The sequence below is a fragment of the Notothenia rossii genome (genome assembly GCF_949606895.1).
Source record: "Notothenia rossii genome assembly, chromosome: 10".
In the NCBI taxonomy this organism is placed as follows: Eukaryota; Metazoa; Chordata; class Actinopteri; order Perciformes; family Nototheniidae; genus Notothenia; species Notothenia rossii.
Window position 1 is genome coordinate 64,404,957 of NC_136908.1, and position 12,079 is coordinate 64,417,035.

The 12,079-nt window shown below is 45.3% G+C and overlaps 1 protein-coding gene across 6 annotated transcripts in view; it reads left to right on the top strand.

The window, feature by feature from the left end:
• The window catches only part of eps8a (EGFR pathway substrate 8a, signaling adaptor), a 42,410-nt gene that overhangs the window by 4,829 nt on the left and 25,502 nt on the right, over positions 1-12,079 (top strand). The window contains exon 2 of one of the 6 annotated variants that reach the window (XM_079656102.1): positions 5,358-5,493. The exons of the other annotated variants lie outside the window; for them this stretch is intronic. The gene's annotated coding sequence lies outside the window, so the exon portion shown is untranslated. The remainder of the gene's footprint in view (positions 1-5,357; positions 5,494-12,079) is intronic. 6 annotated transcript variants of the gene reach the window in all.

A 12,079-nucleotide genomic window follows, 5' to 3' on the forward strand; every position in this document is an offset into this window, starting at 1 on the left:
TTAGCTCCACGTTAGCTCTCTGTTAGCTCTCTGTTAGCTCCACGTTAGCTCTCTGTTAGCTCTCTGTTAGCTCTCTGTTAGCTCTCTGTTAGCTCTCTGTTAGCTCCCTGTTAGCTCCACGTTAGCTCCACGTTAGCTCTCTGTTAGCTCTCTTTTAGCTCCACGTTAGCTCTCTGTTAGCTCTCTGTTAGCTCCACGTTAGCTCTCTGTTAGCTCTCTGTTAGCTCTCTGTTAGCTCTCTTTTAGCTCCACGTTAGCTCTCTGTTAGCTCTCTGTTAGCTCTCTGTTAGCTCCACGTTAGCTCTCTGTTAGCTCCACGTTAGCTCTCTGTTATCTCTCTGTTAGCTCTCTGTTAGCTCTCTGTTAGCTCTCTGTTAGCTCTCTGTTAGCTCTCTGTTAGCTCTCCGTTAGCTCTCTGTTAGCTCTCTGTTAGCTCTCTGTTAGCTCCACGTTAGCTCTCTGTTAGCTCCACGTTAGCTCTCCGTTAGCTCTCTGTTAGCTCCACGTTAGCTCTCTGTTAGCTCTCTGTTAGCTCTCTGTTAGCTCTCTGTTAGCTCTCCGTTAGCTCTCCGTTAGCTCTCCGTTAGCTCTCCGTTAGCTCTCTGTTAGCTCTCTGTTAGCTCTCTGATAGCTCTCTGTTAGCTCTCCGTTAGCTCTCTGTTAGCTCTCTGTTAGCTCTCTGTTAGCTCCCTGTTAGCTCTCTGTTAGCTCTCTGTTAGCTCTCTGTTAGCTCTCCGTTAGCTCTCTGTTAGCTCCCAGTTAGCTCCCTGTTAGCTCTCTGTTAGCTCTCTGTTAGCTCTCTGTTAGCTCCCTGTTAGCTCCCTGTTAGCTCCCTGTTAGCTCTCTGTTAGCTCTCTGTTAGCTCTCTGTTAGCTCTCTGTTAGCTCTCTGTTAGCTCTCTGTTAGCTCCCTGTTAGCTCCCTGTTAGCTCTCTGTTAGCTCTCTGTTAGCTCTCTGTTAGCTCTCTGTTAGCTCCCAGTTAGCTCTCTGTTAGCTCTCTGTTAGCTCTCTGTTAGCTCCCAGTTAGCTCTCTGTTAGCTCCCTGTTAGCTCCCTGTTAGCTCTCTGTTAGCTCTCTGTTAGCTCCCTGTTAGCTCCCTGTTAGCTCCCTGTTAGCTCTCTGTTAGCTCTCCGTTAGCTCTCTGTTAGCTCTCTGTTAGCTCTCTGTTAGCTCCCAGTTAGCTCTCTGTTAGCTCCCTGTTAGCTCCCTGTTAGCTCTCTGTTAGCTCTCTGTTAGCTCCCTGTTAGCTCCCTGTTAGCTCTCTGTTAGCTCCCAGTTAGCTCACTGTTAGCTCCCTGTTAGCTCTCTGTTAGCTCCCTGTTAGCTCTCTGTTAGCTCCCTGTTAGCTCCCTGTTAGCTCTCTGTTAGCTCCCTGTTAGCTCTCTGTTAGCTCTCTGTTAGCTCCCTGTTAGCTCCCTGTTAGCTCCCTGTTAGCTCTCTGTTAGCTCCCTGTTAGCTCCCTGTTAGCTCCCTGTTAGCTCTCTGTTAGCTCTCTGTTAGCTCCCTGTTAGCTCTCTGTTAGCTCTCTGTTAGCTCTCTGTTAGCTCCCTGTTAGCTCTCTGTTAGCTCTCTGTTAGCTCTCTGTTGGCTCTCTGTTAGCTCTCTGTTAGCTCTCTGTTAGCTCCCTGTTAGCTCTCTGTTAGCTCTCTGTTAGCTCTCTGTTGGCTCTCTGTTAGCTCTCTGTTAGCTCTCTGTTAGCTCTCTGTTAGCCAGCTGCTTCCTCCAGAGGTCAGAGGTCACTGGGCTCTTGGAAAGATGTGCTGATGCTGAACAGTTGGAGGACCTTTGAACTCAGCGTTGTGTAATCTGTGTTTTCTGAGGCTTTGGTTGCAGAGAGAAGATTAAAGTGTTCACGGGAAGCTCCGGCCGCTTCAGAGAGGGCTGCCTCCTGCACGTTCCCCAGAGACCTCTGTCTCTCTGTTCCCTCTGTCTCTCTGTTCCCTCTGTCTCTCTGTCTCTCTGTTCCCTCTGTTCCCTCTGTCTCTCTGCCTCTCTGTCTCTCTGTTCCCTCTGTCTCTCTGTCTCTCTGTCTCTCTGTCTTTCTGTCTCTCTGCCTCTCTGTTCCCTCTGTCTCTCTGTTCCCTCTGTCTCTCTGTCTCTCTGTCTCTCTGTCTCTCTGTTCCCTCTGTCTCTCTGTCTCTCTGTTCCCTCTGTCTCTCTGTCTCTCTGTCTCTCTGTTCCCTCTGTCTCTCTGTCTCTCTGTCTCTCTGTCTCTCTGTCTCTCTGTCTCTCTGTTCCCTCTGTCTCTCTGTCTCTCTGTCTCTCTGTTCCCTCTGTCTCTCTGTCTCTCTGTTCCCTCTGTCTCTCTGTCTCTCTGTCTCTCTGTTCCCTCTGTTCCCTCTGTCTCTCTGTTCCCTCTGTTCCCTCTGTCTCTCTGTTTCTCTGTTCCCTCTGTCTCTCTGTCTCTCTGTTCCCTCTGTTCCCTCTGTTCTCTCTGGCTCTCTGTCTCTCTGTTCCCTCTGTCTCTCTGTCTCTCTGTCTCTCTGTTCCCTCTGTTCCCTCTGTCTCTCTGTCTCTCTGTCTCTCTGTCTCTCTGTTCCCTCTGTCTCTCTGTCTCTCTGTCTCTCTGTTCCCTCTGTCTCTCTGTTCCCTCTGTCTCTCTGTCTCTCTGTTCCCTCTGTCTCTCTGTCTCTCTGTCTCTCTGTTCCCTCTGTCTCTCTGTCTCTCTGTCTCTCTGTCTATCTGTTCCCTCTGTTCCCTCTGTTCCCTCTGTCTCTCTGCCTCTCTGTTCCCTCTGTTCCCTCTGTCTCTCTGTCTCTCTGCCTCTCTGTTCCCTCTGTTCCCTCTGTTCCCTCTGTCTCTCTGTCTCTCTGTTGCCTCTGTTCCCTCTGTCTCTCTGTCTCTCTGCCTCTCTGTTCCCTCTGTCTCTCTGTCTCTCTGCCTCTCTGTTCCCTCTGTTCCCTCTGTCTCTCTGCCTCTCTGTCTCTCTGTTGCCTCTGTTCCCTCTGTTCCCTCTGTCTCTCTGTTGCCTCTGTTCCCTCTGTCTCTCTGCCTCTCTGTCTCTCTGTTGCCTCTGTTCCCTCTGTTCCCTCTGTCTCTCTGTCTCTCTGTTGCCTCTGTTCCCTCTGTCTCTCTGTCTCTCTGCCTCTCTGTTCCCTCTGTCTCTCTGTCTCTCTGTTGTCTGTCTCTCTGTCTCTCTGTTCCCTATGTCTCTCAGTCTCTCAGTCTCTCTGTTCCCTCTGTTCCCTCTGTCTCTCTGTCTCTCTGTCTCTCTGTCTCTCTGTTCCCTCTGTTCCCTCTGTCTCTCAGTCTCTCTGTTGCTTCTGTTCCCTCTGTCTCTCTGTCTCTCTGTCTCTCTGCCTCTCTGTTCCCTCTGTTCCCTCTGTCTCTCTGTCTCTCTGTCTCTCTGTTGTCTGTCTCTCTGTCTCTCTGTTCCCTATGTCTCTCAGTCTCTCTGTCTCTCTGTTCCCTCTGTTCCCTCTGTCTCTCAGTCTCTCTGTTGCTTCTGTTCCCTCTGTCTCTCTGTCTCTCTGTCTCTCTGCCTCTCTGTTCCCTCTGTTCCCTCTGTCTCTCTGTCTCTCTGTCTCTCTGTTGTCTGTCTCTTTGCCTCTCTGTTCCCTCTGTTCCCTCTGTCTCTCTGTCTCTCTGTCTCTCTGTTCCCTCTGTTCCCTCTGTCTCTCAGCCTCTCTGCCTCTAGCTCTCTGTTAGCTCTCTGTTAGCTCTCTGTTAGCTCTCTGTTAGCTCTCTGTTAGCTCCCTGTTAGCTCTCTGTTAGCTCCACGTTAGCTCTCTGTTAGCTCTCTGTTAGCTCTCTGTTAGCTCCACGTTAGCTCTCTGTTAGCTCTCTGTTAGCTCTCTGTTAGCTCTCCGTTAGCTCTCCGTTAGCTCTCCGTTAGCTCTCTGTTAGCTCTCTGTTAGCTCCCTGTTAGCTCTCTGTTAGCTCTCTGTTAGCTCTCTGTTAGCTCTCTGTTAGCTCCCTGTTAGCTCTCTGTTAGCTCTCTGTTAGCTCCACGTTAGCTCTCTGTTAGCTCCCTGTTAGCTCTCTGTTAGCTCTCTGTTAGCTCTCTGTTAGCTCTCTGTTAGCTCCACGTTAGCTCTCTGTTAGCTCCCTGTTAGCTCTCTGTTAGCTCTCTGTTAGCTCCACGTTAGCTCTCTGTTAGCTCCCTGTTAGCTCTCCGTTAGCTCTCTGTTAGCTCTCTGTTAGCTCTCCGTTAGCTCCCTGTTAGCTCTCTGTTAGCTCTCTGTTAGCTCTCTGTTAGCTCTCTGTTAGCTCCCTGTTAGCTCTCTGTTAGCTCTCTGTTAGCTCCACGTTAGCTCTCTGTTAGCTCCCTGTTAGCTCTCTGTTAGCTCTCTGTTAGCTCTCTGTTAGCTCTCTGTTAGCTCCACGTTAGCTCTCTGTTAGCTCCCTGTTAGCTCTCTGTTAGCTCTCTGTTAGCTCCACGTTAGCTCTCTGTTAGCTCTCTGTTAGCTCCCTGTTAGCTCTCTGTTAGCTCTCTGTTAGCTCTCTGTTAGCTCTCTGTTAGCTCTCTGTTAACTCTCGGTTAGCTCCACGTTAGCTCTCTGTTAGCTCTCTGTTAGCTCTCTGTTAGCTCTCTGTTAGCTCTCTGTTAGCTCTCTGTTAGCTCTCTGTTAGCTCCCTGTTAGCTCTCTGTTAGCTCTCTGTTAGCTCTCTGTTAGCTCTCTGTTAGCTCTCTGTTAGCTCCACGTTAGCTCTCTGTTAGCTCTCTGTTAGCTCTCTGTTAGCTCCACGTTAGCTCTCTGTTAGCTCTCTGTTAGCTCCCTGTTAGCTCTCTGTTAGCTCTCTGTTAGCTCTCTGTTAGCTCCCTGTTAGCTCTCTGTTAGCTCTCTGTTAGCTCTCTGTTAGCTCCACGTTAGCTCTCTGTTAGCTCTCTGTTAGCTCCACGTTAGCTCTCTGTTAGCTCTCTGTTAGCTCTCTGTTAACTCTCTGTTAGCTCCCTGTTAGCTCCACGTTAGCTCTCTGTTAGCTCTCTGTTAGCTCCACGTTAGCTCTCTGTTAGCTCCCTGTTAGCTCCCTGTTAGCTCTCTGTTAGCTCTCTGTTAGCTCTCTGTTAGCTCTCTGTTAGCTCTCTGTTAGCTCACTGTTAGCTCCCTGTTAGCTCCCTGTTAGCTCCCTGTTAGCTTTCTGTTAGCTCCCTGTTAGCTCCCTGTTAGCTCCCTGTTAGCTTTCTGTTAGCTCCCTGTTAGCTCCCTGTTAGCTCCCTGTTAGCTTTCTGTTAGCTCCCTGTTAGCTCCCTGTTAGCTCCCTGTTAGCTTTCTGTTAGCTCCCTGTTAGCTCCCTGTTAGCTTTCTGTTAGCTCCCTCTTAGCTCCCTGTTAGCTCCCTGTTAGCTCTCTGTTAGCTCTCTGCCTCTCTGCCTCTCTGTCTCTCTGCCTCTCTGCGTCTCTGTCTCTCAAACAGGACTTCACTAAAACATGAGCCGATCAACTGTTTCCAGATGTTAAATATTAAAGTCCACACATTAAAGCTACCGTGAGTTAATGTTACCATGACAACAAGAGGGAGGAACATCGGAAAACATGCTGTAGTAATAAAGGTAAATGATTGTTGAACATTTAAATAATACAAATATATAAACAAGCTAAAAATATGATTGTAAGAAATAATAATATAATATTAAAATAATATAAATAGATGTTCATTTAGATTAAACCATTAAAGAGTTTCCCTTTTGGCTGTTGACGTTGATGATGTCACTGACGGTCGCCAGGGAAACCCCGGCCTGTTTGTGTGTGTCGTTGCTGTCTGTTACCTTAACGATGGTGTGATGTAACCCTATCTGAGAGCCAGGTGTGATGCTACAGGGTTATTATGGGATGTAAACCGGAGTCCAGTTTCTCTCTGAGTAAAGATTAATAACCCTCTTTAAAGTAGAGACACTACATACTGATATACACCTGAACATCAGCAGGAGAGGACTCTTTAAAGTAGAGACACTACATACTGATATACACCTGAACATCAGCAGGAGAGGACTCTTTAAAGTAGAGACACTACATACTGATATACACCTGAACATCAGCAGGAGAGGACTCTTTAAAGTAGAGCCACTACATACTGATATACACCTGAACATCAGCAGGAGAGGACTCTTTAAAGTAGAGATACTACATACTGATATACACCTGAACATCAGCAGTAGAGGACTCTTTAAAGTAGAGACACTACATACTGATATACACCTTAACATCAGCAGGAGAGGACTCTTTAAAGTAGAGATACTACATACTGATATACACCTGAACATCAGCAGGAGAGGACTCTTTAAAGTAGAGACACTACATACTGATATACACCTGAACATCAGCAGGAGAGGACTCTTTAAAGTAGAGACACTACATACTGATATACACCTGAACATCAGCAGGAGAGGACTCTTTAAAGTAGAGACACTACATACTGATATACACCTGAACATCAGCAGGAGAGGACTCTTTAAAGTAGAGACACTACATACTGATATACACCTGAACATCAGCAGGAGAGGACTCTTTAAAGTAGAGACACTACATACTGATATAGACCTGAACATCAGCAGGAGAGGACTCTTTAAAGTAGAGACACTACATACTGATATACACCTGAACATCAGCAGGAGAGGACTCTGCTTTTCTCAGTAACACACCTGTCCTTCACCTGCCAGAAACACACAGTGAATTTCTCCTGTGGTTTATTTTGAATCTACTTCTAATTTTACTTTTTCTAATTTATTTTATGAATTATTTTAATATTTCTATGAATACGTTATTATTTTCCATATAGAAGGATTTGTTTTAAATCTCTGTCGTTTAAATGTTTTCCGATGAGACGGATGAAACTGATCAGCTTCTCTCAGCTCAGGCTGAGTGTGTAATGAACGCTGATAGAGGGTAACGATCACACATTATGACGCTGAGGGAAGCAAACACTGACCGTTCCTTTAACGATCAATTAAACATTTTAAACTGAATTCAAACTCTTGCTCAGAGACTTAAATATTAATATCGTCCTGAAACAGAAAATCGTCGTCAGAGAAGGCCTAACGTTTTATTCCAGATAAAAACGTTATTGATCCTGAGGGCGAGGCGGCCATTCCTCCAGTAAACAGAACATGTATTTAATTACCAATCTTCACCCGGCTAACGAGGCTTCAGGAAACGGGTTCAAGTGAACAAATACTAATCAGCTTTTCCATTGATTTCACCGCAGATGCTTTGCACTGGGACTCTTTTAGGACAGTTTGGGGACAGTTTGAGGACAGTTTTGGGGACTGTTTTAGGACAGTTTGAGGACTCTTTGAGGACTCTTTGGGGACAGTTTGAGGACAGTTTTGGGGACTCTCTGAGGACTCTTTGAGGATATTTTGAGGACTCTCTGAGGACTCTTTGAGGACAGTTTGAGGACAGTTCGTGGACTCTTTGAGGATATTTTGAGGACTCTTTGAGGACTCTTTGAGGACAGTTTGAGGACAGTTCGTGGACTCTTTGAGGACTCCTTGAGGACAGTTTGAGGATTCTTTGAGGACAGTTTGAGGACTCTTTGAGGATGGTCCTCAATCTGTCCTCAAACCTTCCTCAAACTGCCCTCAACTCTTTAAAGTAGAGACACTACTTAAGATTGTTAAGCCCCGCCCATACGTGCTAGCTGACCTCTAAGCCCCGCCCCCACCGGTCCGTCATTGATTAGCAGCTTAAGCTGGTCAGCAGTAAATCCTGCAGGTCAGTAATCTCCTCTCAGAGCAAGCAGCGACGCACCTGAGGAACTCACAGGTACGCCGGCTTTTATACATTATTATTATTAGGGCTGTCAGTCGATTAAAATAGTTAATCGTGATTAATCGCACATTTTTTAATCTGTTCTAAATGTATCTTAGAGGGATATTTTTCATGTTTTGAATACTCTTATCAACATATGAGTGGACAAATATGCTTTACGCAAATGTTTGTTTATTTTCATTTGATCAATGACAAATATTCTCATGAATATTAAACACAACAACCTGGAACCTCTCTCATACAAGTGTGTGTGTGTGTGTGTGTGTGTGTGTGTGTGTGTGTGTGTGTGTGTGTGTGTGTGTGTGTGTGTGTGTGTGTGTGTGTGTGTGTGTGTGTGTGTGTGTGTGTGTGTGTGTGTGTGTGTGTGTGTGTGTGTGTGTGTGTGTGTGTGTGTGTGTGTGTGTGTGTGTGTGTGTGTGTGTGTGTGTGTGTGTGTGTGTGTGTGTGTGTGTGTGTGTGTGTGTGTGTGTGTGTGTGTGTGTGTGTGTGTGTGTGTGTGTGTGTGTGTGTGTGTGTGTGTGTGTAGTCCAATAGTCTCCGGTGAGTCTTTCTTAAATCCTCCTCTACTTTCACAACCTGTTGCCACACATTTAGCGATCTTTGTTGAAGGCTTGCTTCTCGTAGACGTGTCCAGGCGGCAGGAGCGGGGCTGTCGGCCTCAGCAGTGTGCTTGGATTGTATGGATGGTATTTTAAACTCGATGCGCTCTGAAACTACGGGGCGGCCGAGGACAAAAAATGCACATGCATTAAAATAATTAGTGGCGTTAATGTTTTTTTCCAAAAATTATTATTCTCTTATCGACCCATCATCATCATCATCATCATCATCATCATCATCATCATGGTGCTGCTCAGAACATATCGTTCTCTTATCGTCTCATCATTATCATCATCATCATGGTGCTGCTCAGAACATATCGTTCTCTCATCGTCTCATCATCATCATCATCATCATCATCATGGTGCTGCTCAGAACATATCGTTCTCTTATCGTCTCATCATCATCATCATCATCATCATCATCATCATCATCATGGTGCTGCTCAGAACATATCATTCTCTTATCATCATCATCATCATCATCATCATCATCATCATCATCATCATCATCATCATCATCATGGTGCTTCTCAGAACATATCGTTCTCTCATCATCATCATCATCATCATCATCCTCATCATCATCATGGTGCTGCTCAGAACATATCGTTCTCTCGTCGTCCTATCATCATCATCATCATCATCATCATCATGGTGCTGCTCAGAACATATCGTTCTCTCGTCGTCCCATCATCATCATCATCATCATCATCATCATCATGGTGCTGCTCAGAACATATCGTTCTCTCGTCGTCCTATCATCATCATCATCATCATCATCATCATCATCATGGTGCTGCTCAGAACATATCGTTCTCTCGTCGTCCTATCATCATCATCATCATCATCATCATCATCATCATCATCATCATCATCATCATCATGGTGCTGCTCAGAACATATCGTTCTCTCATCGTCATCATCATCATCATCATCATCATCATCATCATCATCATCATCATCATGGTGCTGCTCAGAACATATCGTTCTCTCATCGTGTGACAAACTGCATCCGGCTGATCTCAGATATTATTGCCGTTTGTTTTTGGGCCTTTTGAGGTTAATCTCTAACTTTGTGTAATTAACCCTTTCTCCTGTGTCCTGCAGCACAACTTCAATTAATACATTCAATATATAAATAATACATTTAATTGAATGAAAAAAAAATCAATAATAGAATAAATAAACATAAATTGGGCTGAATTCTGCCAATAAATGTGCTTATATATAACTACATATATACATACATTACAAATAGAAACCTTAGAAAATATATAAAACTATTCTATTTGTTTTTATCGTTTTTTCTGCTTGTTATTTAGTTAGAAAAGAATAAAAACACTTTATTTCATGTTTATTTGAATGAAAGTCCTCGATAATAACATGAGGAGTTTGATGTGTCCGGTGTGTCACAGTGAAGTGGGTCAGCATGATTCCTGCAGGACTTTAAGGTCGCGACCCCCCCGAGGGAGGGGCTCACGATAGAGCCTCAATCAGAGCTTTTATTGTGAAACTCACAGGAAGTCTTGTCTCTATAGAGCAGGGGTCGGCAACCCCTGGCACGCGGCACCGTAACCAGTGGCACACTAGGAATAAGTGGAATAAGTGTGCAAAATATTTAAATTGTATTTTCGGATCCTGAACGAGACCGCCGCCAGAGCGCGTCTCCCCGTTACCTGCAGAAGGAAGCCATGCACGCAACGCAGCCCCGCTCTCTTTATCTCCAGGTGACATTCTGCCGCTTTCCTCCGTGGTGCAGTGCTGATCGTTTCACCACAGAGGAAAGCACTTCTCTAATTCCAGTACCCATAAGGAGCTGTACAAATGACGCAGTCTTTGCGTGGCTGTGTATTTAGTTGAAAGCCCAGTGGCGATCTGCTCATCTCTCATCGACATAATATGCTCCAAAGGGGCGGACTGGCCATCTGTGTGTTGAACTTTCCTGTCGGCTCCCAGACCGTAGTCGAGGAGGGAGGAAGCAACAAGCTTCAGGTTCAATAACCCACTTTAGGTGAGCTCTTCTTGGGAGGCCGTTGCATTTATTTAGCTGTTCTTCTGTTTCACAAAATACATCACTGACCTCAGTTTTTCTGCTGCCTCGTTTCACTTCCAGAAACATACACAAGTTCCCTCACTCTCGCTCTACCATCCACAAAAACACATGCACAAGCCACACCCCTCTCTCTCTCTCTCTCTCTCTCTCTCTCTCTCTCTCTCTCTCTCTCTCGCTCTCTCTCTCTCTCTCTCTCTCCCTTAAAGGGACAGCGATCTCATCTCACTCTGCATGACCCTAATATCATAACCACATCATAACATGTGTGCTCTGGAGAATCACAGAACGGACGATCGTCCTTATTATTATGCCGTTTAAACCAATTATTTAAATGTGTTTGTTAAATTCGGCTGATAGTTGACGAGCGTCAAGCTAAAATGGTTGGGTTCGGCTCTGCAAAACTGTTTGATTTTTTTTAAACAATTGTAACCTCATAATATATTTAATTGTTGCTCCTTAATTTGCTATTTAAATCTCAGAACATCTGAATTATCTTGCTCCTAGTTCTTCTACATGTCCTCTGATCACCCCCCCCCCCCCCCCCCTCTGCAGCAGTATTCCCAGTGTGATTGATCAGAGACGCTGCTGCTGATCAGTCGATATGAAGCGGGTCGTTATGGATTAACCGCCAGAGGAGATCTCCGTTAATCAACCCAACACCGTTAGCCTAGCTTAGCACAATCACTGGCAGTGGAGGGGAACTGTTAGCATGGATATACCAGTTACACTGTTAGTGGTGTGTGACTGTGGGTTAAATGAAATAAAACAATGTTCTCTGTGTATGTAGGCTAAAGGGAAATAGATGAGGCTGCATACTGACCTCATTCAAACTGAGCTCTCTGTTTCAGCCAATCAGGAGAGCCCCTCGGAGATTCAATGCAGTATTTCAAAGTCATTGTAATGTTATATTTAATGTCAGTTTTATTGTCTCTTTGATGTTGCATTATGTAGCTGCTGTCTAAATCCACAATATAAATATTTATATATATATATATATATATATATATATATATATATTTCTGCAGCCTGGGCTCTTTTCTCCCTCAGCATCGCCTCTCAGGCTCTTTACTGCCTGCTGTCGTCATGGAGACACAAAGGGAGTCCTGGGAAAAGTAATCAGACTGTACTGTACACACACACACACACACACACACACACACACACACACACACACACACACACACACACACACACACAAATCAGCTCTCTGTGTGTGTACAGGGTTATTAGAGTCAGGGTGAGACTTCCTGAGAGAACCTGATGTCCTTATAAACTAAACTAAACTAAACTAAAGGGGGTGGGACATCTTCTAAGCAGGTTGACCAATCACAACAAAGCTGGCCAGCTAACCAGAGAAGAGCCTGAGGGAAGCTGTTCTGTTGTTGTGTTGCAGATATCTGTTAGATTTACAGCTGACATCTGAATACACAACATTTTATCAGCTCTAACACACACTGATCACACTAAGAGCTCACACACACACACTGATCACACTAAGAGCTCACACACACACACAGGTCACAGTGAGTCGTTGCAATAGAGCATAATGTTTAACTGGACATTCAAATGCGTGTGTGTGTATCCAGCCGATAAGAGGTCATGTGACGCAGAGCAAACACTGCAGAGGATACACACACACACGTCACACACTCACACACACACACATTGACACACACACACACACACACACACACACAATAATTAAGAATAAGA